Below are 26,383 nucleotides of genomic sequence, written 5' to 3'. Positions count from 1 at the left end.
AAGTGAACAATTGATCAAAACTGAGGTAGATTTATTTATTACTAATAAAATCAATATTAATAGATTAGAATATTATTAATATAAATAGAATATATAAAATATGAATAGTAAAATCTAGAACTGTATGTAAATGAAATATAACCTTTGGCTCTGCTGACTGCAAATGCAAAGTTAAAGTGCTTTAAAGATAATGTTTGTCAATAAACAAAAATAGAATAAAAACAGAACTTATCTTTCTGGGGACCGTTTCAATAAGGAGGTTCAACCAACTCTGAGTTTAAACCTGAACTCTGAGTTGACTTACTCTGAGATGGGAAACTTTGAGTTTTGGGTTTCAAAACAGCTGAATTGAGGTAGTTCAATCAACTCTGAGTAGACTGACTCTGAGTTAAGCACATGCACTCCAACCATGAAAAGCCACGATCAATGGAGCTCCGAAATTACGATTCAGCATGGCAACAGCACCCAACAAAAGTTGTTTACATACTTCCGGGTCAATATGTAAGTTTAATTCTTAATTATTTTAATTGTTTCATTTTCATGGTATCGAAAAGGAAAAAAAAGAATGTGGCAGCAGCTAAAAATGAAAAATAAAAAAATTTTAATCAGGTAAAGCTTTAAGCATAAAATGTTCATGAGTGTAGGTTTAATGACTTTACAAACATTTGACATATTAAATAAATATCATTCAGTGTCCAATGTGCACAGCTTTTACCACATAGACCCTTTTCACAGACTGTGATGACGTGTTTTAATGGTCATAAATCCTGCAACATTTTTTGTATTTATTTTTTTTAAATATATGTCCATTTATAACACTAATACTTTGTATTTTATTACTTTTGCATCAAATTACAAAAAACAAGTTACCGCTGCTGTGAGGGTGTTTCTAATACAGCATCTATGGGAGTGATGGTGAAAAATAATATCTTTCTCTCTTTTCACTTCTGTTATCAATCTCACTCTATTTTTTTCCCTCTTTTTGAAAGTTGTGAAATTACTATTGTGGAGATTTTCTTTTGCTATTTGAGCAAATGGGGACACAAAAATATATATTTCATGTATTCTCTCATTCACCGCTATAAAAGTTTACCCAACTATGACGACTTCAGCTTCGGAAACCCAGAAATGTGAAAAGGGTCTATGCTCTTTTCACATAATGAAATGTTCTCTAATCACACGTTACATTTATTAATTAGGGTAATGACATTAACATTTGACTTCTACTCAGGCCAGCCAAACACCAGCACCACTGACAGATGAAGAAGAGATGGAGGAAGAATATTAATATCCAACAGGAAAAATAATAAAGTATTTGTAGGAAATAAAGATGACCATAAAAATTGTAAATAAATGTATTTAACAGTACGAGATATATGCCATAACCACACCACAGCTACCATCTGGCAGCATCCTTCCATTCCATACAGTAATCCGTTTTCAGAAAGTGTGATGATTGGAGTATGAGTGTCATCAATGCGTCCAACCACGGGAAATCCTAGAGTAAATTCTAATTATTAGGTTACTTCTAGAGGTTTATCAAGTGAACGTCAGGATCCTGTATAAAAGGACATTTTTGTCACTTTGACAGTGTCCTCATGATGAAAATATGAGCAATGAATGAGTGTTCCTGCACTGCAAAAATGCTTTTCTTACTATGTATTTTTGTCAAGTGGCAGATAATTTAAAAAAAATTAAGTAAACTTTGCTTACTTTAGATTTAGATTAAATTTATTTCTTTATTTCAAAAGCATTTGTGGCGTTTGAATGAATGAATTAAGTATTTAAACACTTCTTAAACAAAATAAACTCTGGGTTTACCAAAGCAAACCTGGGGCCTGTACCATGAAGGTAGTTGAACAAACTCAGGGTTACAGGATTGGTTTTGAGTTGACAAAACCAAACCGATGCAATCAAGCTTTATTGGTACCATGACGCAGCTCATCAACTTTCTCTGTCAACTCAGGCTTTGATCCTGAGTTTAGGATTTTAGCTGTGACATCAGTAGTGAACAGCCAATCACACGATGTGGATCAGTGAAACTGACATCTACTTCTCGCGAGAGAAGCTGCGAAATTGATTTCTCTCTTCTGCAGAATATTACATGATTGAAAATATTAAGAATTTAAACAAATGTACACAGGAAGAAGAAAAGAGCTGTCTATGAAAGCTGTCAACTTTAAGAAAAATCTTACTTAGTCAGTACCAGTAAAATTTATAAAGTTAGTTTAGTTGATATATAGAGAGAATTGAACATTTAAACTCGCATGTAGTCATTTTTATAGCTTTATTTATTGATTTTAAAGCTTATTTGTATGACCTTTATTTACAGTAGGCTATTTATATTAATTTTAACTATGTGCCTATTAATGATTGATTAACTAAAATGATACATGTGTAAGTGATTAAGGGTATATAATTACTTAAATGATATCTAAGTCATTCAAAATTATTATTATAATAAATAAGCATTGTTAAAAGCCAGACACTTTAGTCTTTTAAAACCATTTGCTATGTAGTGACCTTTAATTTGGAGTAGAAACAGGAGGAGTGACTTCATTGCATCAGAGGGGTGTCACTTTGCTCACAGCTGATTGGTCTAATTTCAGTTTGAGATCTCTTATCCAGAACATAACCTGCCCTGGAGCAGGTTAGCCGTGGAGCGTAAGTTACTATGGAGATGAACACTGCTAAAAGCCAAACCACTTTAATGGTACCTAAAACCCAGGATTGGCACAAACTAAGCTTAAACATATCTGGCTAGCCAGCTAAACCGGCTTCATCGTATAGGCCCCTGCTCCTGACCAGGTTAGGTTCACAGAGTAAGTTACCCTGGTAACTGACTCTGAGTATAAGTTACATCTCTTTTAGAAACGGGCTTCACTTACCCTGCTTTCTCGGGTTTGACATACCTCTGTAGACCAAATTTTACTAGTCAATATTACTTCTCATTTATATTCATAATTAGTTACTATTTTGTATCTGTATTATTATTTTTATTATCATTAATAATCATTTATAATCGTTGTATGCTTCATTACATGTATGTGAGAGAGCATGGGAGGTTCCATGTGTGCACACGGTGAAACAGCATGAATGTATGTGTGACTTTAATGTATGTGTGACTTATACATTCAGTTAATGGAAACCAGATGTTTTTCGGGGCGCATAAAAACCACAAGTTTTTGTCTGGAGAGCAGAGAGAGAACTTTCGGTGGAGAACAACAGTGAAGCTACACTGTTAAACCTTGCTGTAGATTTCTGGGCCAGTATTTAGCTTTAACATCATTGGAAGGTATTTTACTGTAATATGAGGTGAGGTTATGCTGCACTAATTATAAACTACTGTACATTACTTTCAGCGCCCATGAAGGCAAATAACTGTAATATTAACTGGTAAATTACTGGTCTACATTCCCATGATGCATTACGTCACTGTTTCTTTCAAACTGTTTACATCTTCAGTCAGAAAGCAAAGATTAATGCATTAACATACACATAAGCATGCAAGCATGCATGCATGTGAGCACACAAATACATTCACACAGGCGGAATGTTTGAGCCTTAACGAGCAGGTGTCACTCCTTTGCCTTGATTATCTTGGAGTTTGTTTGCTACTGTGCATGCTGTGTTGAGAACTCCTATAGCAGATTTGTATGTTTTCAGTCTAAACATGAATAGCACAACTACAAGTAAGTAAACGATTCAAATATATATATTTTTTTATAAAACATTTTTTTATTTAAAATGTTAAGTTAGATTGTTTATATGCATGGTTTGAAGTAGCTTCCTGATTAGCAAGTTTTCAACTCCTCACTAAGTAATATCTCTTTGTGTAGAATTTTTTGAACTCTTGCTGATAAACAGCTTGTTTTATCATTGCTTTCAGTTTTCTTGGTTAGTCTGGATTTGCCACAATGTACAGATGCAAATTTAGCAATTTGCCTTTTCGCCAACTAACTGCTTTTTATACACATATAAAACAACACCAACATAGAGCAAATTTTCAGTTTGTGTGTGGAATGCAGCAGTGCCATTGTACTTTTAAAAAATTTTCATCATTACGATCACATATGCACCGAAATCACAGGCAGCCACAAACACAGAATACACATAGGCATCCACAGGTGAACCTTCACTGTCAGGTTCCTGGATGTGTATTTGTGGCTAGTACTTTTTCAGAGCTGTGTGTCCACCTGCGTATTCACATTAGAGATGGCCGAAAAATTTGCTGTCCAGTTGATGGCTGCTTTAGTTATTTTAGAGTGAGAACATCTTTCACCACTCATTTGTCACGGAAGCATAAGCCGTCTGGTTCAGCACAGCTGTCCAGCACAGCCTTCCACAGACAGTGTGAGACTGCACCCACAACAGATTTGTGACCTAACTGCTACAGATCAGTGTCTTAGTCATGTACCATCAACATCAATTGAAAGTCAAAGAAATGCCATAGATGAAGAGCCTTTTTTACATAACTTGGCTCTGTTTTACTTGAAGATGCAGGCCAAAATGTTGTTGCCTGCTAGTTCTATTCAATGTATTATTGAGGAGTTTCAAGCACTTCATGTTGATAGAATGCAGGACATGCTTGTTAGACTAAAGGAAAAGTTGTTGTCATCAACAGACATACCTTCAAGTGATGTAGACAAACTTCTCGATGAACTAGTGTCACAAGATTTGTTAACTTTGTACAATGAAGGTCAGTTGAGGTCTGACCGAACCAGAAAGAACTTCTTCAAACAGAAGTTTAACTTTGTTGAGCCAAAACAGATCTATCTAGGCACTGACACATCTCGTAAAGAACGCTTTTGTCAATATGTGCGACTTAAAGGTCCCATGGCATGGCATTTTTCTATTATTTTATAGTGTTTCCTGAGGTGTACTTATATTATTAGTATGATTTTTACATCATAAAATGTCATAATTTAGAAATAAAAGGCATTTTTTCTATACTGCTGTTTGCCCTGTGGCTGAATGCCCTGCTTCAAGAGGCGTGTCTGCTGTGAGACTTCAGTAAAAACGCCCACTGTTGTGATTGGCTGACATCTTTGCATTTTAAATGAGCGGAGGGGGCGTGGTTTAACGAGGCACGAGCAGGCACGAGTCTGCCAGAGAGACGGATGGACCTGTGTTCACTTCTCAGTTCTCTCAGCATGTCTCAGTTCAGGGTGAACTGTTGTAGTTACTAGCATATACTTCAGGTTATTAGTTTATTTCTAGTCGGAGGGACTGTCACTCATGTCAGAAAGTTAGTAACTTTAGTAAATTATGGATCAGCGCTGACTCGAGACGCGAACCGTTCAGAACGATTCAGTCCGATTTGGTGAACTGGTTCGGTTCACTAAAAAGAACCGATTCAAAAGAATGATTCGTTCGCGAACCGGACATCACGGAGACGAAGCGATTGCTAACAAAGTTATTTATAGTAACTACTGAGTTATGAGAGCGCTGTCAGTCAGCGCGAGTTTATTGTGTTTGTATCTGAGAGTTCTGAATAAACACGAGTCCCAGTCACACCGAGTCCTCTTCATCATTATTCTACCAACTTTGTAACACATGCAATGTATCATTACAGCGAGATGAACGAGTTAGTAAGTGTTGAATATAGCATTATTTCTAGATATGTTCCAAACATATGAATAGCGTCGTTGACGCGCATTGAGTAACTTACACAGCGCAAACAAAGACACAACAGCTGTAATCGAATGTAATCCAGTTTATTGTGGGGAAAGCTGGCTAGCCTAGCCCAGATACCCTCACGCTTACCCTCCTTCTGCTTAATCTCACGCCGCGTTTGGTGCCTCCGCTGTGGGCCAGATGCAGTACTGGGGGTCGGGGATGTTGGAGGCCGAGCTTCGGCGTGTGTGAAGTTTATCTCTAAAGATGTGACTGCTGATGTTAAACAGAAAAGACTGTATGCACATTTAAGAACAGATAGACGCGACGAGGACGTACAAAAACACTGACTCTCAAGATAGAAAACACGAAAACACCGTTCTGTCGGGAGAGAGAGAAGCCGCTGCGTGTCCACAAATAATAAATAATTAGCTACACATCAGAAATCACTGATCACAGATCAGAAGGAACTGAAGAAAGACTTCTGTTTTCATTTGTACATCCAAACACTGAGAAACTGCCAGTGTTCACTCGTTCACAAGTAACGTTAATGATCTCTCGAGTGTTTGCATGGGCGTGCCAGATTCTCTGGGCGGGGGAAAGGGAGGAAACCGTGCCTGCTTGGACGTCAAACCAGGAGCCTTCAGGATTGGCTAGTCGGGCCTGTCATTTTCTCAAAGGCAGAGAAAGACAGCCAGAACTCGGTTTTACCCCGATCAACATTTCTATCCACTTGGGGACAATATTCAGGCTAGGGGAACTCATATTAATGTTGAAATACCTCATAAAATGAAAATTTCATGCCATGGGACCTTTAAAGAAACGCTGGCATCTCTGTTTAGGCAGACATCGATTAAAACCTGTTAAGCTGCACCCCCACTTTGGGGCTCACAGCTGAAAACGACCTACCTGAATTAAAACAATTATAGCTCCTGAGAACAGTGTGCTACAGGCACAATTAAGGTATCTTTCAGTGATGCCAGAAACGCGTTACTTAGTAACTTATCCAAGTCACTGTGCGTTACTATTTTTGTCATTTTCCTTACTAAAAATATATATTTTTGCTTTCTTGTTGAGTCTCAGCAGGGGCATAGAGGAGAATTACGAGGCGGCCGCTCCGTCTGTCGACAAAACTCAAGACAGGCAGTCACTTGCTCAGATTAGGCATGTCGTGATAATTAGGCTAAATAATCATCAGAAATATATATTGTCACATTATCCTTCAGCAATCATTATTCGCATAGTATTATTTGCTAGCAGCTTACAAAGTCATCTAAAGCCATTCCATAGCTGAATGTCTTTCCTCCGCTGCTCTGTCATTCTCCGTTCAGCAAAACTGCGCGTCGCGTTCGGTTACAGCAGAGCCCGTCTACGGAGAGCCTGCCCACTCCCTATTAAGCCCTGTTGTACAGAATTTTGGTTGTAGTACCACCAGAGTTCCACTGGGGGCGATCGCCATGAGTGCAAAATGAATGGAAGTCAATGGGGCTTGACGGCTAAATTTGTCTCTTTCACCCGATTGCCGTTGAGAAATCTCAGAAATGATTGTAGATTTTGCAAGTTCAACATGGGTTTTAGGTCGAAAGTTGAATGAACGAGTACTTATGTCCTTTTGATTTCTTACAGGTTGAGTTGTTGTTGTCCATAACACGCTAGCATTCTGCTAATGAACGCTGATTGGTCAGTGAAGGACTGATTACGACCAGAGATCCCGCTTGATGGCATCGTGTCATCTGAAGCGGGACCAGAAACAAACAAAACAAAAACTCTTCTAGCACGTGTATTTACCTGTGTCAGCTGTGTTGTCGATGCCTCGAGAGAAAAGAAAGTGCAGAGCGCGAAAGCACCAGAGCGACTGAAGGATTGCCGTTAAGCAGTATCTCTGGTCGTACATGTGTATGACGTCATTGACACTTTAAAAGACTTTTTAAAGCAAATAAGTGACTCTAAAAAATCTAACACCCAGCAATGTGTAATTTATTTGCATTTCCTTTAGAATACAACATTCAAATTACTAGATAAAAAATTATATCCTGAGAAAAGTGGATTTTTATTGGTATAGCGCCATAGACCTCCATTCATTCTGCACTCGTCCTGTGAGCGCCCTCATATGGAATCAGAGAGGAACTGCAACCAGTTCAGAAGCCGGAAGTTCAGTGAGAGTGAAACTTCTCGCCATATTAGACATTCTCTGGTTACAGTCAGCAGCAGCAGCACGGTAAAGCTCACTCCATATGATATATTCCCGTTATAATACTTGACATGTTGATAAAATAATTTATCTTGCTGGAGTTTATCTAGCGGTTTCTAAAAGATGTTGTGCTCGAGCTACCCAGGTGACAACACAAGGACTATTAATTAACATCACACGCACAATAACCGGAAATTAAAACTGTGAAGAAACAAATAATCAGTGAATGTTTGGACCGATATAGGCTACTGTAGTAGACTAGGATTTGTGGGCTCAACACTCATCTTCTCTTTATGCCGTGAACTTTTCAATGTGCACTCGCGCTGCACTGCACACTCTGATTCCATGTTGCTTTAAGCGCATCATTCTGCATCCGGGATGCGCATAAGCGCTTTGTTGCCCCTCTGTTTTGAAGCATTTCATATATTTTCATAGTTTTGTGCACTTAAAGATTATTAAAAAAATATATTGTTCTCACGTATCGATCATATAATTGTTGTCCCTTTACAGAGCTGCACATCAGGATTACAATAAACTATAAATCTTGTATAGGCCCATATAATTATTTACATTCATATATAAATATAAATTAAAAAATTAAATATAAATTGTTTTTCATAAATGTATTTAATAAGAACACAAAGTAATTTGTACCTTTTCATTAACATGTTTAGATTTTATAAAATTAGTCAAAATATTTTTTTTGGAGATACAATTTCAGGAGATACATTGACGTTACTATTAAAAATGCACTTCCAATAAAGTGTTGGCAAAAACGGTTGTCATTTTTATGTTGAGGCTGCAGAGGTGTTGTCGGCAACTGATGAATGTAACTAATAAAGTAACTTGTAATCTAATTTAGTTACTTTTAAAATCAAGTAATCTGTAAAGTAACTTAGCTACTTTTAAAATCAAGTAATCTGTAAAGTAACTAAGTTACTTTTTCAAAGTAACTGTGGCAACACTGGTATCTTTGGAAAGAAGACACTTGGGACTCTAATAAAAAGCAATCAGAGTTGATAATTCTCAAACAGATAAAAAATTATAATAGTTGAAATGCCTCAAATTATTTGCACTACACAGAATGTTGTATTATTTCATGTAAAAATATATGAAAATAGACCTGGAGGAATCCAGTTCAGTTATGGATTGAAAGCCACACGACTTATCAGTTTATAGTTCAAGTTTGAGGAAGATATAATGAAAAATGTGGTTCCTGCAAGCTTTTTTCCATTTCTCCCTCCGCCTGCTTGAGGCACATCCCCAGAAATGACATCTCCCAACTAAAACAATTGCAGTTGCTGAACAATTTGCACTACATGCACAATTTAGACATCTTTAAAAAGAAGACACTTTAGAGTTTATTACCCAAACATTAAAGTAGAATAAAACTTAGAAAGACAAACAGTTATAGAAGTTGAAGTGTCTTGAAGATGATTTGTGCTACAATGAACACTTTATTATTTGATGTAAAAATATATGAAAATAAGCCTAGAGGAATCCAGTTAGTTAATGAATTGAAAGGCACAAGTCTCATCAGTTTATATTTAAAATTTGACGAAGATATCATGAAAAATGGGGTTCCTGCATGCTTTTTTCTAAGAATATGTTCAGGTGCCAAGAAACCTACAGGAGACTTGATAACCTAATGTTATGAAGGGTACTGCAAGCTGTTTTAGCCATCATATATGATGCTTGAATGCTTTTTCAACTATAAAATAATAGGCAGAACCATAAGACTTTGTATAAGTGATTTATTTGTACAACAGAACTTATAAAAATATAATAAAAATGAAATATTAATAAAAAAGAGCTAAACTTCTTTGCAACTGAAAATACAACAAGTAATATAAGTATAATAACTATAAATATAACTAGTAATATAAATAACAATATAATATAAATATATAGCTATAAAAACACACAATTTGCAAATGTAAAAAAAAAAAACATTTTACTTTTACTGGCCGATTCAGGTCTACAACAGCAAGTGCAGATCTTGAAGAATCTGAAAGCTTTCTTCTCTTTTCTGCTGGTTGGCTGGTGCTTGGATGCCATAGCTCATCTGAAGACTCAACCTGATGCCTGTAGAATGGCAAGGAAAGGAAAGAGAATTAGCACTGCATGTAATATTTCTGTATAGTTTGCCCATTCAATCAACAATCACACTGTCATCATTCACTCTAATTACAGGCCATCCCATGAACAATGAAACTGATGGGCAGTCGGTTAGACAGCATTCATATTGACGGCCACCTATACATTCTCACACAGCCCAAGCATCAATCTAACGGCCGGCTATACAGTGAGCATTCATATTGACGGCGGCCCATACATTCGCACACAGTCCTACAATCAATCTAATGGCCGGTGATACAGTGAGCATTCATATTGATGGCCAGACATAAAATCAACAATCACACAGATGGTCGGCCGTCCAGAACTTTTCTTTTTTCGTCAATTTGTTTTTTGTAGCACAGGGGAAAAAAATGCATTTTATATATTATATAAATATATATTTTTTTCCTGTGTGTGCTAGAAAAAATGCTAAATATCAGTATATGTATAATCTATACTGGTATATTGTAATTTTTCTAGCACACAGAAACAATAAAATAAATACATTCTCACACACATTCTCAATATACATAAACAACTACACATAGCAACTCACCGGTATGTTATTGGATCAACTTCTCTGTCAACAAGCACCGTCATCGCTGTCTTCACTCTCCTCAATGTTTTCCACATCGCTGCTTCGAGTGAGCTCAAATAAAGCATCTTCAGCACAATAAAAACTTATTTTGACGATACATTGGATAATAAATTCCATCCAGTTAGTAAGATTAGCAAACAGTTACTACAAAGAGACCGTCTGTTTACTAGCCCGTTTGCTCTTAGCTGTCAAATGACAGGGAGGGGTGTGGTGTGGGTGTCACAGTCACACAGACTACTCGCAGCATCTCGTGGGGAGAGCGCGCCACATTCAAATGAATAAATATTCACGCCCATGTGACAAATATACACATGCCAGCTGTCATTGGAATCGTGTGCTCATTTGCTACATTTTCTGTCAGTCATGACGATTCAATGCTTTTATTGGCTCCAGATAAACAGACATTATCATTGGATGAGCACATCCTGACATCAGCTAAACCGAGTGCTATGGTTGGATATTTTTGACTATATCCCGGCTATCTTTGCATGTTTTTGAGTGGGGTTGGTTGTATTATGTTCGTAACATTCTAAGCTATAAACCCATGCCACTTTATGCTACCGGGAGACTGTTTTTGGTGCATTATTTTATTGCATAACAGTCTAGTATGATACTTCGCTCCGCAGAAATGCGATGTAAACAAAGGATTAACCATCAATATTACACCGTTATTGTTTCGTTGGATTAAAATGCTCTATGGGATGTTATTCAGTGGACCCTCACCTTTCCATTCATTCTGGAACTTTTAGCAGTGGATGCGTGTGTGGCTCGTAATTAGGACACTATTGGTATGTGCTCTGTTTTTATTTATGCTTGATTTGATGTGTATTGCTTACATTGATGCAAAAATACAGCCGTTATAAGCTTTTCATTGAAAAACAGTGGTCTGTCCTCGATGCTTGAGGTTTAGACCTTTAGAATGCTATATAGTTTGTCAAGATTAATGATGTTTTTTTACGTTAAATCTATTAACAAACATTACACTCGTGCTAAAAATAGCGCTTCAACCCGTGCACGCGCTCATGCAGCTTAAGGGGAACAGTACAAACAGACAAAAATGCTTGGTTCTGTTAACAAAGTACTAGAGGATATAAAGGATGGCACATGCATTAGAAAAATTCCATCTTTCAAGAGCATTCTTCGTCATTATCAATTATCTTATACCAGGATGCATTTGAAGTTGTAAATCCACTTGGCTCGGGTAGAAAGAAACATAAAATCTTGGCAGTGTACATGACACTAGGTGAAATTTTGCCACACAACCGCTCCTTAGTTGACCCAATGCAACTTATCTTGCTGTGTAGAGAGGAAGACTTTAAACAGTTTGGTCAGCAGAAGGTCTTTGCCTGTCTTGTTGCTGATCTGAAAGACTTAGAGGAGTCTGGATTTGAGTCTACTGACGGCACTACTCTTAGAGGAGGGCTTATTGCCATTTGTGGAGATAATCTTGGGTCTCATTGTATTGGGGGCTTTTCTGAGAATTTCAGTACCAACAAGCATTTCTGTCGCTACTGTTTAATTGACAGAGACACATTTAATCAGCAGCCTTTACATATTGGCCTAAAAAGAACAAACCAAAATTATGAACATAGTGTTGAACAGCTCACAACTACTGATCAGTGTATAATAGAGGGCATCAAATTCAATTCAGTTTTCAATTCCCTTACTTATTTTTTCATGTCTGTGGTGGACTGCCTCCGTGCTTAGGGCATGATTTATTTGAAGGTATTGTGGCTGATGACTTGGCACTTTACATTAAACATTTGGTTTCAGTTGAAAAGCACTTTACCTACAATGAGTTGAATAGAACCATTGCACAATTCAGACATTTAGGAAGTGATTGTAACAATGCCCCATGTGTGATTAAAGCTGATGCAAGACGACTTGGTGGTTCTGCTGCACAGAACTGGTGTCTCTTGAGGCTCTTACCAATTTATATAGGACATAAAATGCAAAACGCAATAGACAGTGAGGTTTGGCAGTTGTGCCTTAAACTAAAGGAAATGGATGAGGTGATTTGTGCGCCCAAAATTAGTCATAATGAGATAGGCTACCTCAAGTTTTTAACACAAGAATATGTTTCTTTAAGAAGTACCTTGTTTCCTGGTAAAACTTGGTTCCTGGTACTTGTTGTACTATGCAGATCTTATACTACATTTTGGCCCATTGATTCGCTCGTGGACGCTCAGGTTTGAGAGTAAACATTCATATTTTAAAAACTGCAAGGAAACTGCATAATTTTGTTCATCTTTGTAAAACTTTGGCGGAAAGGCACCAGTTGCTTCAGTCCTATCTAGCTTGTGGCAATTTATTCCCTCCTAAAATTCAGTCTGTCAGTGAAGCACGTGAACACAATGACCAGTTATACAATACAGAAATACAACATGCAATAAGGACAGCTAACTGTGTCAGTCAGAGTACTTCAGAGGTGTCAGGGGTTGTTTATAAAGGAACCAAATATACCAATGGCCTTGTAGTTGTTGTAGCCCAGAGCAGCTGTGGGTTTGTCTTTGGAAAAATATCACTGATACTTAATCCAACCAATGTCTACTTTGTTTGTGCTATTGTCTGACCTTGGACTTCACTCTCTGCACAACACTGATCTCAAGTATGTGTGTGTTAATGCTGACAATCTCTTGAATTACTATCCCCTCCCGGTGTATGAAGTGGCAGGCCTTTCTGTGGTGTCATTACATCACTCCATATGTTCTTTTTAACTTTAGATACTGAGCTGATTCAACAAGAAATCACAAAAATCTTCCAGAATTGGATATTCCAAAACTTAATGTAGTAGTCAATCATCTCTGTTTTGTGGTGGGCGTTGAGAGGACACAGGACCTTGCGCTAGTAGAGCTGACAGACCTTCAAGACATCTTACTTCCAATACAATGTCGAAAACTAATGATGGCTTTTAAACAAATAGGTAAGCCAAATCAATTCTGATTACATGTCTGTGATCATTATTTTCAACATCATATTCCATATATGTAGACATATATAACTTGTATAATATGCATATTATGTACATTATATGTCTCACTTTCTTTTTCTGTATGTATTTTTCAAAGCATTGAGAGACCAAGTGGATGAGACGTCATTAGAAATAACATTCACCTCGTTACCATCACCAGACTTAGAACAGCCATCCACTTCTTACACTCCTTCAAATTCATACTGGCTAAGTATGTTTCAGATTCCTTGGAACCACATGCCTGCAGCCCTTCTTCATGCAGCGTCTAATAAGGAGAAGGCTCCTCTTGGACCAAGAAGAGAGTTTATAAGAGCTGTTGTAGCAGCCATAAGAGAATTTTGCCCAAACCCAAGCTTGGCAGACTGTGGGGAAATGGCAAGAAACATTTTTTCCAAATTTCCCTTAACATTTAGAGACTTTACGGAGGAAGGGGAACAACTGGGGAAAGGCTATAGTTCATTTCAAAGACAGCTGAGAACCAGAGTAGAACATGTCAACAGAGACAATGTAGCACACCGGATTCGTCAACCAAAAAGAACCAACAAAGCTGATGAAGAACAGGACAACATAGTCAAAAAAGTTTGATGTAAAGTTGACAGTTATGGATGCATTAATTGGCAACCTACCTCCATGCCAGATGGAGAGACATCTGAATCTCTTGAAATTAAGAGACAGACTTTATTAGAAATGTTTCAGTCTGGAGGCCCAAGGTCTTGTAAATTGTCTGATGTGGACAAGCCAATGAAAGAGACTTATATTGCTCAGCGCAAAATGATTAATTCATGCCCCCCTCCTGCCATTAGTGACATAGCACTTGAATGGCCATATCTTTTCAGTAAAAGAGGCCTATGCAATCATTTTGAAACACTTACAGGTGTTGATATAAGCAGTTGCTTGAGTGAATGCCAGAACGGAAAATGCATACGGATTGTGAACTACTTTCAAAAACAGACATTAAAATGGAATGCCGAAGTCCAGGCTCTCCTCAGAGAAATTGAAGCCACACCAGCAAGCACTGATAAGACTGCCATATCAGCCATCCTACTGACAATGAAACACTTCAAAGAGAAAGAAAACTCTCTCTTCATTTTAGTAGACGTAAGTAATTAATACATTACATGACTAGTAAAGAAATACCTTGAAATAATAATTGTAGGCTTGGTTTCACAGATCATATGTGACATACCTGTATAAACATGGGCAAAGGTTTGAAAAAAAAAAAGTTGGATGTATGATGTCTGTCTGTGCTACATAGTACAGTCTGTTAGGCCTTGTCTGTTTGACAATTATTTTTGTAGTATGGGCCTGTATGATGCTACACAGAGCATAAGTGCTTCTATGGACATTTCACTCTAAAGGGTGTGCTCACAAATCAGAATCAACCTTAGCTGTAAAAGAATTTGAACAGCTTTGTAATGTTTGGCAATTTTTTTTCTAAGAAAACTTCAACCCAAATGTCAGTGTAAAATGAGCTCCGTCTTCCAGTCACACCAAGGCTCATCATGCTTGGTAAGTATGAAATAAATGAGAAATAGTAAATGTGTTTGGCAGTTTTTTTTAGGTTGAGTTTTATGGCTGTTGCAGGAGACAGCCTTCTAACTTCATCTAAGTGGATGGTCAGCATTGAGGGAAAAGTGACACATTGCATTGATGAGCAGTTAGATTTCTCTGCGGCACTCTCTGTGTTTTTCAGCGTGTTCTATGTTTTTAACATTGAATACCAAGAGTCAGCCAGTGCCACATTAGAACTCATTCAAAGGTACATGTTAAAAATTTGTTCAATAATGTAACATGAGTTTGCCACTGTTGTGCATTTTATTTATATATATATATATATATATATATATATATATATATATATATATATATATATATATATATATATATATATATATATATATATATATATATATATATATATATATATATATATATATATATATATATTAGTATGTATGATGTTGTTTTTCTGAAATGTTTGATTTGTTTTTTCACTCAACAGGTTTTTAGTGAGGATTAATCCTGAGGGGACAAAGTGTGCTTCCAAAGCTGGAACCAGCCGTAAAACTGGGTCATCTGTTAAAAGAAAGATTCAAAACATAAATCCACATGTACATACATTTTTGCAGAGGCTCACCGAATTTGAGTGGAAAACAGGCAACTAAGTGAAAAAATTTTTGTTAACGTTTTACTTGTAAGAATATGAGAAGGTAATTTAATTTATGTTAATTTAAATAACATGAGGGTCATTGGTGACTGAAAGAGATTTTTGGGTGTTGTATCAAAAACAAACAGGTTGTTTCTTTCTGTTTTTGTAATTCTGTTATGTTGGGATAAACACCTAAGTAATAAAGTGAATTTGTGTAAAGATTTAAAAGTTCTTTCTATTTTATTTTTTAAATGAAGTAACATGAAAGAATGCTTCGTAAGTTTAAGAGTACCACAATGAGTACTGCATTATAAATTATTTAAATGTATATGCAGTATGTTATTACTGTACAGTAAATAACTGAAACCACTGCTGCCAGTTATCAACTGTAATGCCTGATTTACGGTATAAAACTGGCAACAGTGTTGCCGGTTAGTCACTGTATTGGTATATACACAGTACTATACTGGCAACACTGTTGCCAGTTAGTCACTGTATTGGTATAGACACAGTATTATACTGGCAACACTGTTGCCAGTTAGTCACTGTATTGGTATAGACACAGTATTATACTGGCAACACTGTTGCCAGTTAGTCACTGTAACAGATTCTTTACAGTAACTAGCTGGCAACAGTGTTGCCAGTATTTTACTTATAAGTAACCTGGTAAGGTTTAACGGTGTATGTTATAACATCTCTCCAGAACTGTCTTTCTCTACTATGCCTGACAACAACAACAATTATTAAAATAAAGAGATCTCTTGACAAAGCAACTGGTGTCTGGTCCCGTGTATTAAACTACGGGGGAAAGAGGCAAATTCCAAGTCTACACCTCCCATTCTGAAACAGAAAACCCAGAGTTTCCCTTATTTCAGGGTTAACATACTCAGAGTTTCCACTTAAATTCCTTTCTGAAACGGGCCCCTGGTCAGCATGCCAAATCTTTAAATAAATGGCATTGACAAAAATAAAATAAATAAATAAAAGAAAAATCTTTACTCTGGTCAGCATTTTTTTACTCTACACTCTATACACTCACCTAAATGATTATTAGGAACACCTGTTCAATTTCTCATTAATGCAATTATCTAATCAACCAATCACATGGCAGTTGCTTCAATGCATTTAGGGGTGTGGTCCTGGTCAAGACAATAGGCTTGTTTGAGATGCGCCTTGCCTCGCCTGAAATTCAGCCGAGACTAGGCGGCTGCAGTGAGGGGAGGAGTGAAAAAAGTGCTGGCAAGCCGGACAGTTCTCTCTTCTCGTAGTGGATCAGACACCTGCGAGATCAAAGGCGGATATCGCGCGATTCACACTCGTGCGCTTTGTTGCTGATAAACTGGATGTAATTAAAGTTCTGTTACTTTTAAATGAAAATAAATATTATGAACAAGACACCCAAAGTTTTTGTTATTTATTTCCATTCGAAAGACGTGTTTATCAATCATTTTGACTTTAATTAGGCCTACATACATGTTTTTATATATATATATATTTTATAAATATGACAAAATCACATAACCCACAGAGAGATCGCCTTTGCTTGAGAGTTTGGGAATATTCACACATAAAAACATGATCTCAGAGTTTTAAAATCAAACATTTTAAAAAAAGAACCATACATCACGGTTGTTTAAACCAATAAGCATTAAGCTGTGTCGTCAGCAAGTCGTTTCCCATCATGCTTTTGCTCCGCGCAGTCGGTGGAGAGCAGCTGCGCTCGTCTGCAGAATCCGACACATCCGCCTTTCGCTCGCGAGAGTTTTTTGTCATACGTCAGCATGACATCAGAGCAAGGCGGACCGCCCTCGGACACTTTTCTAACCGGAATGCATCTCGCGCTGATCACGGGTGATCGGTTCTGCGCAGATTTTGCTCATCTCAAACAAGCCTAATCTCCTGATCTCCAAACTGAATGTCAGAATGGGAAAGAAAGGTGATTTAAGCAATTTTGAGCGTGGCATGGTTGTTGGTGCCAGACGGGCCGGTCTGAGCATAGCTGTCAACATTGAACATTGAAAATAAGGGAGATTTCCCGGAATCCATCCACAAAATAAGTTTTTTTTTGTTTTTTTTACACGATTCTTACCCACAACCTTTTGAAAAAGCACTAATCATTAACAGTCTAAAGAGTTTATAACTACACAATATATTTTGATTTTGGCCGTCAGCGTCCTGATCCATCATCGCACATCACACTCATCTACTCTACTCTCCTTGAAGTTCACTTCCCGCTACTTTTTCCCTCTTCCTCCCGGCCGCCGCTACAACTGTCTTCTTCTTCTTCGATAGTAGCCTAAGCCAGTGTTTCCCAACCTTTTTTCAGTCATGGCACCCTTTGAAAATGTTCTCCATTTTGTGGCACCCCCTCGCATACGTTACGCTAGGGGTGTAACGGTACAGATTGCTCACGGTTCGGTTTGTATCACTGTTTTAGGTTCACGGTTTAAGTATGGTTCAGTATTTGCTATGTTCAGGGAAAAAAGGACTACTGTCAAATAAAAATAAAGAAAATAATAAGAACAAATCATTTAAATACAAGCAGCAGCACAAATAAACACTATTGAGCAAAGATACTAATAAAATAAACTATGCTTTTCAGGTTTTTCAGGTACGTCTAACATTAGTTTTCAGGTACAGAAATTTATCAAATGTAAAATAACATTGCATGTTTGACTGTATAAATTAAAGATTAATCCTATTAAGCTTACAAAAGCTCCTCCTCCTTACAAATGCTCCTCCATGGACTGCCACCTTAACGTGGTGGAGGGGTTTGAGTACCCGAATGACCCTAGGAGCTATGTTGTCCGGGGCTATATGCCCCTGGTAGGGTCTCCCAAGGCAAACAGGTCCTAGGTGACGGGTCAGACTAAGAGCAGTTCACAAACCCCTTATGATGACAAAAAGAAGGAGGACCGTGACGTCACCCGGTATGGCGCAGCCGGGGCCCCACCCTGGAGCCAGGCCTGGGGTTGGGGCTCGTATGCGAGCGCCTGGTGGCCGGGCCTTCCCCCACGGGGTCCGGCCGGGCTCAGCCCGAAGGAGCGACGTGGGGACACCTTCCCGTGGGCCCACCACTCACGGGAGGGACCGTAAGGGGCCGGTGCAAAGCGAATCGGGCAGCAGTCGAAGGCGGGGGCCTAGACGACCCGATCCCTGGACACGGAAACTGGCTCTTGGGACATGGAATGTCACCTCGCTGGCGGGGAAAGAGCCTGAGCTTGTGCGTGAGGTTGAGAGGTTCCGACTAGAGATAGTCGGAATCACCTCCACGCATGGCTTGGGCTCTGGAACCACACTCCTCGAGAGGGGATGGACTCTTTACCACTCTGGAGTTGCCCATGGTGAGAGGCGGCGGGCTCTTGTGGGTTTGCTTATAGCCCCCCAGCTCTGCTGCCATGTGTTGGAGTTTACCCCGGTGAACGAGAGGGTCGTTTCCCTGCGGCTTCGGCTCGGGGATAGGTCTCTCACTGTCGTTTGTGCCTATGGGCCGAACAGCAGTGCGGAGTACCCGGCCTTCTTGGTGTCCCTGGGAGGGGTGCTGGAAAGTGCTCCGACTGGGGACTCCGTCGTTCTACTGGGAGACTTCAACGCCCACGTGGGCAATGACAGTGAAACCTGGAGGGGCGTGATTGGGAGGAACGGCCCCCCTGATCTGAACCCGAGTGGTTTTCAGTTATTGGACTTCTGTGCTAGTTACAGTTTGTCCATAACGAACACCATGTTCAAGCATAAGGGTGTCCATCAGTGCACATGGCACCAGGACACCCTAGGTCGTAGGTCAATGATCGACTTTGTGGTCGTTTCATCTGATCTGCGGCCGTATGTCTTGGACACTCGGGTGAAGAGAGGGGCGGAGCTGTCAACTGATCACCACCTGGTGGTGAGTTGGATCCGATGGCGGGGGAGGAAGCTGGATAGACTCGGTAGACCCAAACGTACTGTGAGGGTCTGCTGGGAACGTTTGGCCGAGTCTCCTGTCAGAGAGATCTTCAACTCCTGCCTCCGGCAGAGCTTCGACCGGATCCCGAGGGAGGCTGGAGATATTGAGTCCGAGTGGACCATGTTCTCCACCTCCATTGTCAAAGCGGCTGCTCGGAGCTGTGGACGCAAGGTCTCCGGTGCCTGTCGAGGCGGCAATCCCCGAACCCGGTGGTGGACACCGGAAGTAAGGGATGCCGTCAAGCTGAAGAAGGAGTCCTATCAGGCCTGGCTGGCTTGTGGGACTCCTGAGGCAGCTGACGGGTACCGACAGGCTAAACGGACTGCAGCCCGGGTGGTCGTGGAGGCAAAAACTCGGGCCTGGGAGGAGTTCGGTGAGGCCATGGAAAAAGACTATCGGCTGGCCTCGAAGAGATTCTGGCAAACCGTCCGGCGCCTCAGGAGGGGGAAGCAGTGCCCTACCAACGCTGTTTACAGTGGCGATGGGCGGCTGTTGACCTCGACTGGGGATGTTGTCGGACGGTGGAAGGAATACTTCGAGGATCTCCTCAATCCCGCCGTCACGTCTTCCATTGAGGAAGCAGAGGCTGGGGGCTCAGAGGAGGACTCGTCCATCACCCGGGCTGAAGTCACCGAGGTGGTCAAGAAACTCCTCGGTGGCAAGGCACCGGGGGTGGATGAGATCCGCCCTGAGTACCTCAAGTCTCTGGATGTTGTGGGGCTGTCTTGGCTGACACGCCTCTGCAGCATCGCGTGGCGGTCGGGGACAGTGCCTCTGGGATGGCAGACCGGGGTGGTGGTCCCTCTTTTTAAGAAGGGGGACCGGAGGGTGTGTTCCAACTATAGGGGGATCACACTTCTCAGCCTCCCCGGGAAAGTCTATGCCAGGGTACTGGAGAGGAGAATCCGGCCGATAGTGGAACCTCGGATTCAGGAGGAACAGTGTGGTTTTCGTCCTGGTCGCGGAACACTGGACCAGCTCTATACCCTCTACAGGGTGCTGGAGGGTTCATGGGAGTTTGCCCAACTAGTCCACATTTGTTTTGTGGATTTGGAGAAGGCATTCGACTGTGTCCCTCGCGGCATCCTGTGGAGGGTGCTGGGGGAATATGGGGTCCGGGGTCCTTTGTTGAGGGCTGTCCGGTCCCTGTATGACCGAAGCAGGAGTTTGGTCCGCATTGCCGGCAGTAAGTCAGACTTGTTCCCGGTGCATGTTGGACTCCGGCAGGGCTGCCCTTTGTCGCCGGTTCTGTTCATAATTTTTATGGACAGAATTTCTAGGCGCAGCCAAGGGCCGGAGGGTGTCAGGTTTGGGGACCACACGGTTTCGTCTCTGCTCTTTGCGGATGACGTTGTCGTGTTGGCCCCTTCTAACCAGGACCTTCAGCATGCACTGGGACGGTTTGCAGCCGAGTGTGAAGCGGCTGGGATGGGGATCAGCACCTCCAAATCCGAGGCCATGGTCCTCAGTCGGAAAAGGGTGGCTTGCCCACTCCAGTTTGGTGGAGAGTTCCTGCCCCAAGTGGAGGAGTTTAAGTATCTAGGGGTCTTGTTCACGAGTGAGGGGAGGATGGAACGGGAGATTGACAGACGGATCGGTGCAGCTTCTGCAGTAATGTGGTCGATGTACCGGTCTGTCGTGGTGAAGAAAGAGCTAAGCCGTAAGGCGAAGCTCTCGATTTACCGGTCAATCTACGTTCCTACTCTCACCTATGGTCATGAGCTTTGGGTCATGACCGAAAGGACAAGATCCCGGATACAGGCGGCCGAAATGAGCTTTCTCCGCAGGGTGGCTGGGCGCTCCCTTAGAGATAGGGTGAGGAGCTCAGTCACTCGGGAGGAACTCGGAGTAGAGCCGCTGCTCCTCCACATCGAGAGGGGACAGCTGAGGTGGCTCGGGCATCTGTTCCGGATGCCTCCTGAACGCCTTCCCGGGAAGGTGTTTCGGGCATGTCCAACCGGGAGGAGGCCCCGGGGAAGACCGAGGACACGCTGGAGGGACTATGTCTCCCGGCTGGCCTTGGAACGCCTCGGTGTCCCCCCGGAAGAGCTAGAGGAAGTGTCTAGGGAGAGGGAAGTCTGGGCATCTCGGCTTAGACTGCTGCCCCCGCGACCCGGCCCCGGATAAGCGGAAGAAGATGGAAGCTTACAAAAGCTATTCAATCAAGAGCAGTGAGTGATGTCCTTGTCTTTTGTTGTTTGACATTATACAGACAGCAGTAAAGGCTACTGCCCCTTTAAGGCTACTGCCCCCGGCGTGTTGACTCCGATTGTTCGAATATTACAATTAAATAATACTTAAATCGATATGTCATCCTCAATAAACCCGTCTCCAGCGTGTTGCCTCCGATCATTCGAATATTGCACTTTAATAATTATTTAATCAACATCATCCTCAATAAACCCGTCTCCAGCATGTTGCCTCCGGTCCCTCGGATATTCCGATCTATTATGACCTCTGACCTGTAAAGCTGCCAGAATAATAATAATCATACGCTGTTTGTTAATTGGCCAGAGGAGAACTGGCACCCCGACTGAGCCTGGTTTCTCCCAAGGTTTATTTTTCTCCATTAGGTCACCTAATGGGGTTTTGGTTTCCTTGCCACTGTTGCCTCTGGCTTGGCGTGCTCAGTTGGGGACACTACATTTTTCAACTAAACATCGAAATAAATCTAATTAATAAACTAAATTAACCATATAAACTAAATTACTGATCTAATTATTGATCTAAAGCCCACACTGTCACTGTATGATAATTGAAATGAACTGATGACATCAGCATTTTCTCCAGAATGGCTATACAGCTGAATAAAATTATGCTGCATTATTTTCCTGTTTAACACTGTAAAGCTGCTTTGAAACAATCTACATTGTTAAAAGCGCTATATAAATGAAGTTGACTTGACTTGACTAAGACCTAATGCACGTTAATGCGTCGTCTTTCTCGACTGTATAAAGTTAACTTAAGGCATATACAGACTATGTCTGCTAGAATACTCATCAAGATGGACATGTTGACATACTTTCTGCGTGAGTTTGTCCGTTCAAGAGCAAGACTTGAAAGAGAACTCAATATTTGCGCGCTGTGAGACGTATGCGCGCTTTCGGATGAGTGCACAGAGACAAATTTTCTCACAGCGCGCGCAACTTCTCATTCGCGTCTTCTGGCACTACACCCGGGTGATGACGGCGAAAATGACTGGTCATATTCGAACATACGGTATGCAATGAACAAAGTTTACAAAGAGAGAATTATTTGAAAAATTTGAACAAAAAAAAAATTATTTTAAGAACTTTTACACGGCACCCCTGCTTTCGTCAGACCGACGGCACCCCGGTTGGGAAACACTGGCCTAAGCTACTGTCTGTGTACTGCCACCTTGACTGGAGGTCTAGCAACCCAAGTGCAAGCCACTTCACAGACACATATAGTTGCGTGTTCTGAGTTAACACAATCGGCATATAAAATACGGGATATTTTACGGGAAAATACTACAACCCCAAATCAGAAAAAGTTGGGACAGTATGGAAAACGCAAATAAAAAAAAAGAAGTGATTTCTAAATTTACTTTGACTTGTATTTCATTGCAGACAATATGAACACAAAATATTTCATGTTTTGTCTGGTCAACTTCATGTCATTTGTAAATATGCATCCTTTCCTGTCATTCAGACCTGCAACACATTTCAAAAAAAGTTGGGACAGTAAAGCATTTACCACTTTGTAATGTTGCCATTCCTTTTCACAACACTTAAAAGACGTTTAGGGACTGAAGACACCAAGTGATGAAGTGTTTCAGGTGTAATTTTGTCCCATTCTTCCTGCAAACAAGTCTTAAGGTGGGCAACAGTACGGGGTCTTCGTTGTCGCATTTTGCCCTTTCAAAATGTGCCACACATTATCTATTGGAGACAGGTCGGGACTGCAGGCAGGCCAGTCAAGTACCCGTACCCTCTTCCTCCGCAGCCAGGACTTTGTAATGTGTGCAGAATGTGGTTCTCTTACGAGAGGTTCTCTCGTATTGCGTAAGTTCCTTACGCATCGGGAAAGTTTTCTTTCTTCGAGATTACTGAAAAACCCAAAATTATCCTTAATTTTGTAATATTGTCAACGCAGTGCGGCAGCCTGGCAGACCATAGCAGGCTATTCCAGCGTGCTATTGGCTGCTCTGCTGGCAACTGCAGCAGCCTATCGGTGAGCCCGCGTGACGTGGCGACCAATGAGGGCGCTTCGCGCCCACCTGGCTTCATTTGCCTACAGGTGGGGCGTGGCCACGTGTATATAAGCGGGGCTCACGGGCTGCATATTCGATTTTCTGTTCTTCAGCGAAGCTCTTCGCATCGCTGGATCTGGGACCCGCCGCCGTTGACCGCACAGCACAGCAAGCTTAGGACAGCGCCTGAAGAAGCCGGCTGCATTTTCGCCACCTTCAGCCTTCCGTGCCTGCTCTGCTATCCGGCAGCATTATATCCTTTTATTGCTCAAGTGTTGTCGCCGCTGCGTCACACTTTCCTAAAAAGAGCCGAGCGTTTGTTTCAAAATGTCTCGTTCCCTCTGCGGCTCGTGTCACGTGCCACTCAGTTCCGGAGACCGCCACGTGATTTGCGCTCTCTGCCTGGGCCGCGATCACGCCGCTGCCGCACTCCTTGCCGGCGGATGCCCGGAGTGCGAGGACTTGACGATATCGACCCTGCGGGCTCGACTCGATCAGTTCGAGGATGACATCCATTCTGTCCCTGTTAAGCCGCGCAAGAAGAAGCGCCGCTCGCAGCGGACACCGGAGTTCACGTAGAAGAGCTCGCCGGAACCTTTCCCGCCAGCTTCTCTCTCGCCTTCCCCGCCCCCACCCCAGGCCGCCATGTCTGTTGCCGCCTCCGGGGATGAGGCGGATGCGGCTGAGGAACGCGCCGACAGCTGCTCCATCATGGCATCCGACAGCGAGGATTGGTCCTCCGTGGCCTCTTCAGTCCGGGCCTCCGGACGCTCTCGAGCGGGTGAGGACGCGGAACTCTTGCGCCTTCTCACCCGGGCTGTCGAGCAGCTAGGCCTCGAATGGTCTCCGCCGAAGGTGGCAGCACCGAATCGACTCGACGGATGTTTCCTCAACAGTCGCCGCCGCGCGCCCACCTCCAGGACTGCACCTTTCCTGCCTGAACTTCACGAGGAGCTCGCGAAGTCCTGGAACGTGCCACTTTCCGCGAGGGTTTCGTCTCAAGCATCTTCGACGCTCTCACAAGTTGACGGCGCTGCTGAGAAAGGCTACAGTGCTATCCCTCCGGTGGAAGAGGCGGTCGCAGCGCACCTTTGCCCGCCCTCCGGTTGGCGCTCAAAGGCTGCTCTCCCGTCCAAGGCCTGCAGAATGACGTCATCGCTGATCGGCCGCGCTTTCGCTGCCTCCGGTCAAGCTGTGTCTGCTCTGCATTCTATGGCCGTGCTGCAAATCCTCCAGGCTAATCTCCTCCGCGATTTGGACGAGAAAAGCACAGACACTGAGCTGGTTACGGATTTGAGAAGCGCGACGGATCTTGCCCTCCGCGCTACCAAGACCGCAGCACAAGCCCTCGGACGCTCTATGGCCTCCCTCACGGTAGCTGAGCGGCACCTCTGGCTCACGCTCGCGGATATGCGAGAAACGGAGCGCGCGGCTTTTCTCAACGCCCCGCTCTCCTCGTCCGGCCTATTCGGCCCAGCAGTCAAGGGGATCATCGATCGCTTTTCCGAGGTACAGAAGACGTCTCAAGCCATGAACCTCTTTCTGCCTCGACGCCCCGGCGCTAGCAATAGCTCCGCCGCTCGCCGTCCTCGTGACCAGCCAGCGCCGAGCTCCGCGCAGCGCCCAGCGAGGCCCCCTTCGTCTCAGCGAAGACCGAGCGGCCGCGCCAGATCGCGCTCTTCCAACAGAGGCAAGCCGCCTCCCCCCAGGGGACCCCGGCCTAGGATCGCGCTGAAGCCCGAGCCTCCAAAGTCCTCCTAGCCAGAGGGGGGAAACGACGGTTAAGTCCCGCCGCGGCCGGACCACCGCCAAAACTATTTTCCCTGTCAGCCCCCACCACTGTGGCTGCTGCAGATGGTTCTCACGCAGCCAACGAGCCGGCAAAACTGCCCTCTCGCCTGTCTACAAACGCCGTTTTTACGGTGAACCAGAGAATTCACAAAAGTAGCATTTTTTATGGTTGCATGGCTCACGACGTATGTGTTTCAAATGCAGTAATCGTGCCCACTTGTCTGTGTTCACCTCTGCACCCAAGCACCACAAATCCCGTGTCTCTCACTCACATAAAGCGGCCACCGGCCGCTCGAGTGCCAAAGTTAGGTCACGTGTCCACTTATTTGCGCCCACGCCTAATCACAACACGCGCTGTCACACAGCCACCCCTAACCGGTCATGTTCCACGCGTAAGAGTTGTGCCCGCTCTAACGCGCTCACACATTTTCACGAACATTCTGCCCCCGGCGCCATGCGCCGCGCTACACACCATTTGTTCTCCGCCCAAGGTGGCCGAAACGACGAGTGTAGGGCCGCACACAAGTCACTCCCCGCTCGAAGCGGCAGAGATACAGTGTGTAGGGCGGCCAGCCGATCGCTCGCGATCTCACAGCACAGAGAGCGTGCGCATTGCGCCCGCCCCTCCTATACAGGCCGTCAAACCCGCGAAGCGCGGCGTTTTGAGCCCGGAGGCCGTTCTATCCCGTGTGGCACACGCGAGAGCGTGGGAAGCCATTCCAGGTGTATCAGAATGGGTGCTGAGAACAGTGAAGCACGACTACACTCTGCAGTTCGCTTGCCGCCCTCCGCG

At 42.6% G+C, this 26,383-nt stretch overlaps 1 pseudogene across 1 annotated transcript; it reads left to right on the top strand.

The window, feature by feature from the left end:
- The first annotated feature begins 13,866 nt into the window (after positions 1-13,866).
- Positions 13,867-24,378, top strand: LOC307125388 (annotated as a pseudogene). Its single transcript has 5 exons — positions 13,867-14,592; positions 14,934-15,003; positions 15,079-15,253; positions 15,497-15,565; positions 24,168-24,378. The product of its transcript is annotated as an uncharacterized misc_RNA (transcript).
- Positions 24,379-26,383: the final 2,005 nt, after the last annotated feature.

The sequence above is a fragment of the Gobio gobio genome (assembly GCF_949357685.1).
Source record: "Gobio gobio genome assembly, chromosome: 4".
Taxonomy (NCBI): domain Eukaryota; kingdom Metazoa; phylum Chordata; class Actinopteri; order Cypriniformes; family Gobionidae; genus Gobio; species Gobio gobio.
This window is presented reverse-complemented; position numbering and strand designations above follow the sequence as displayed.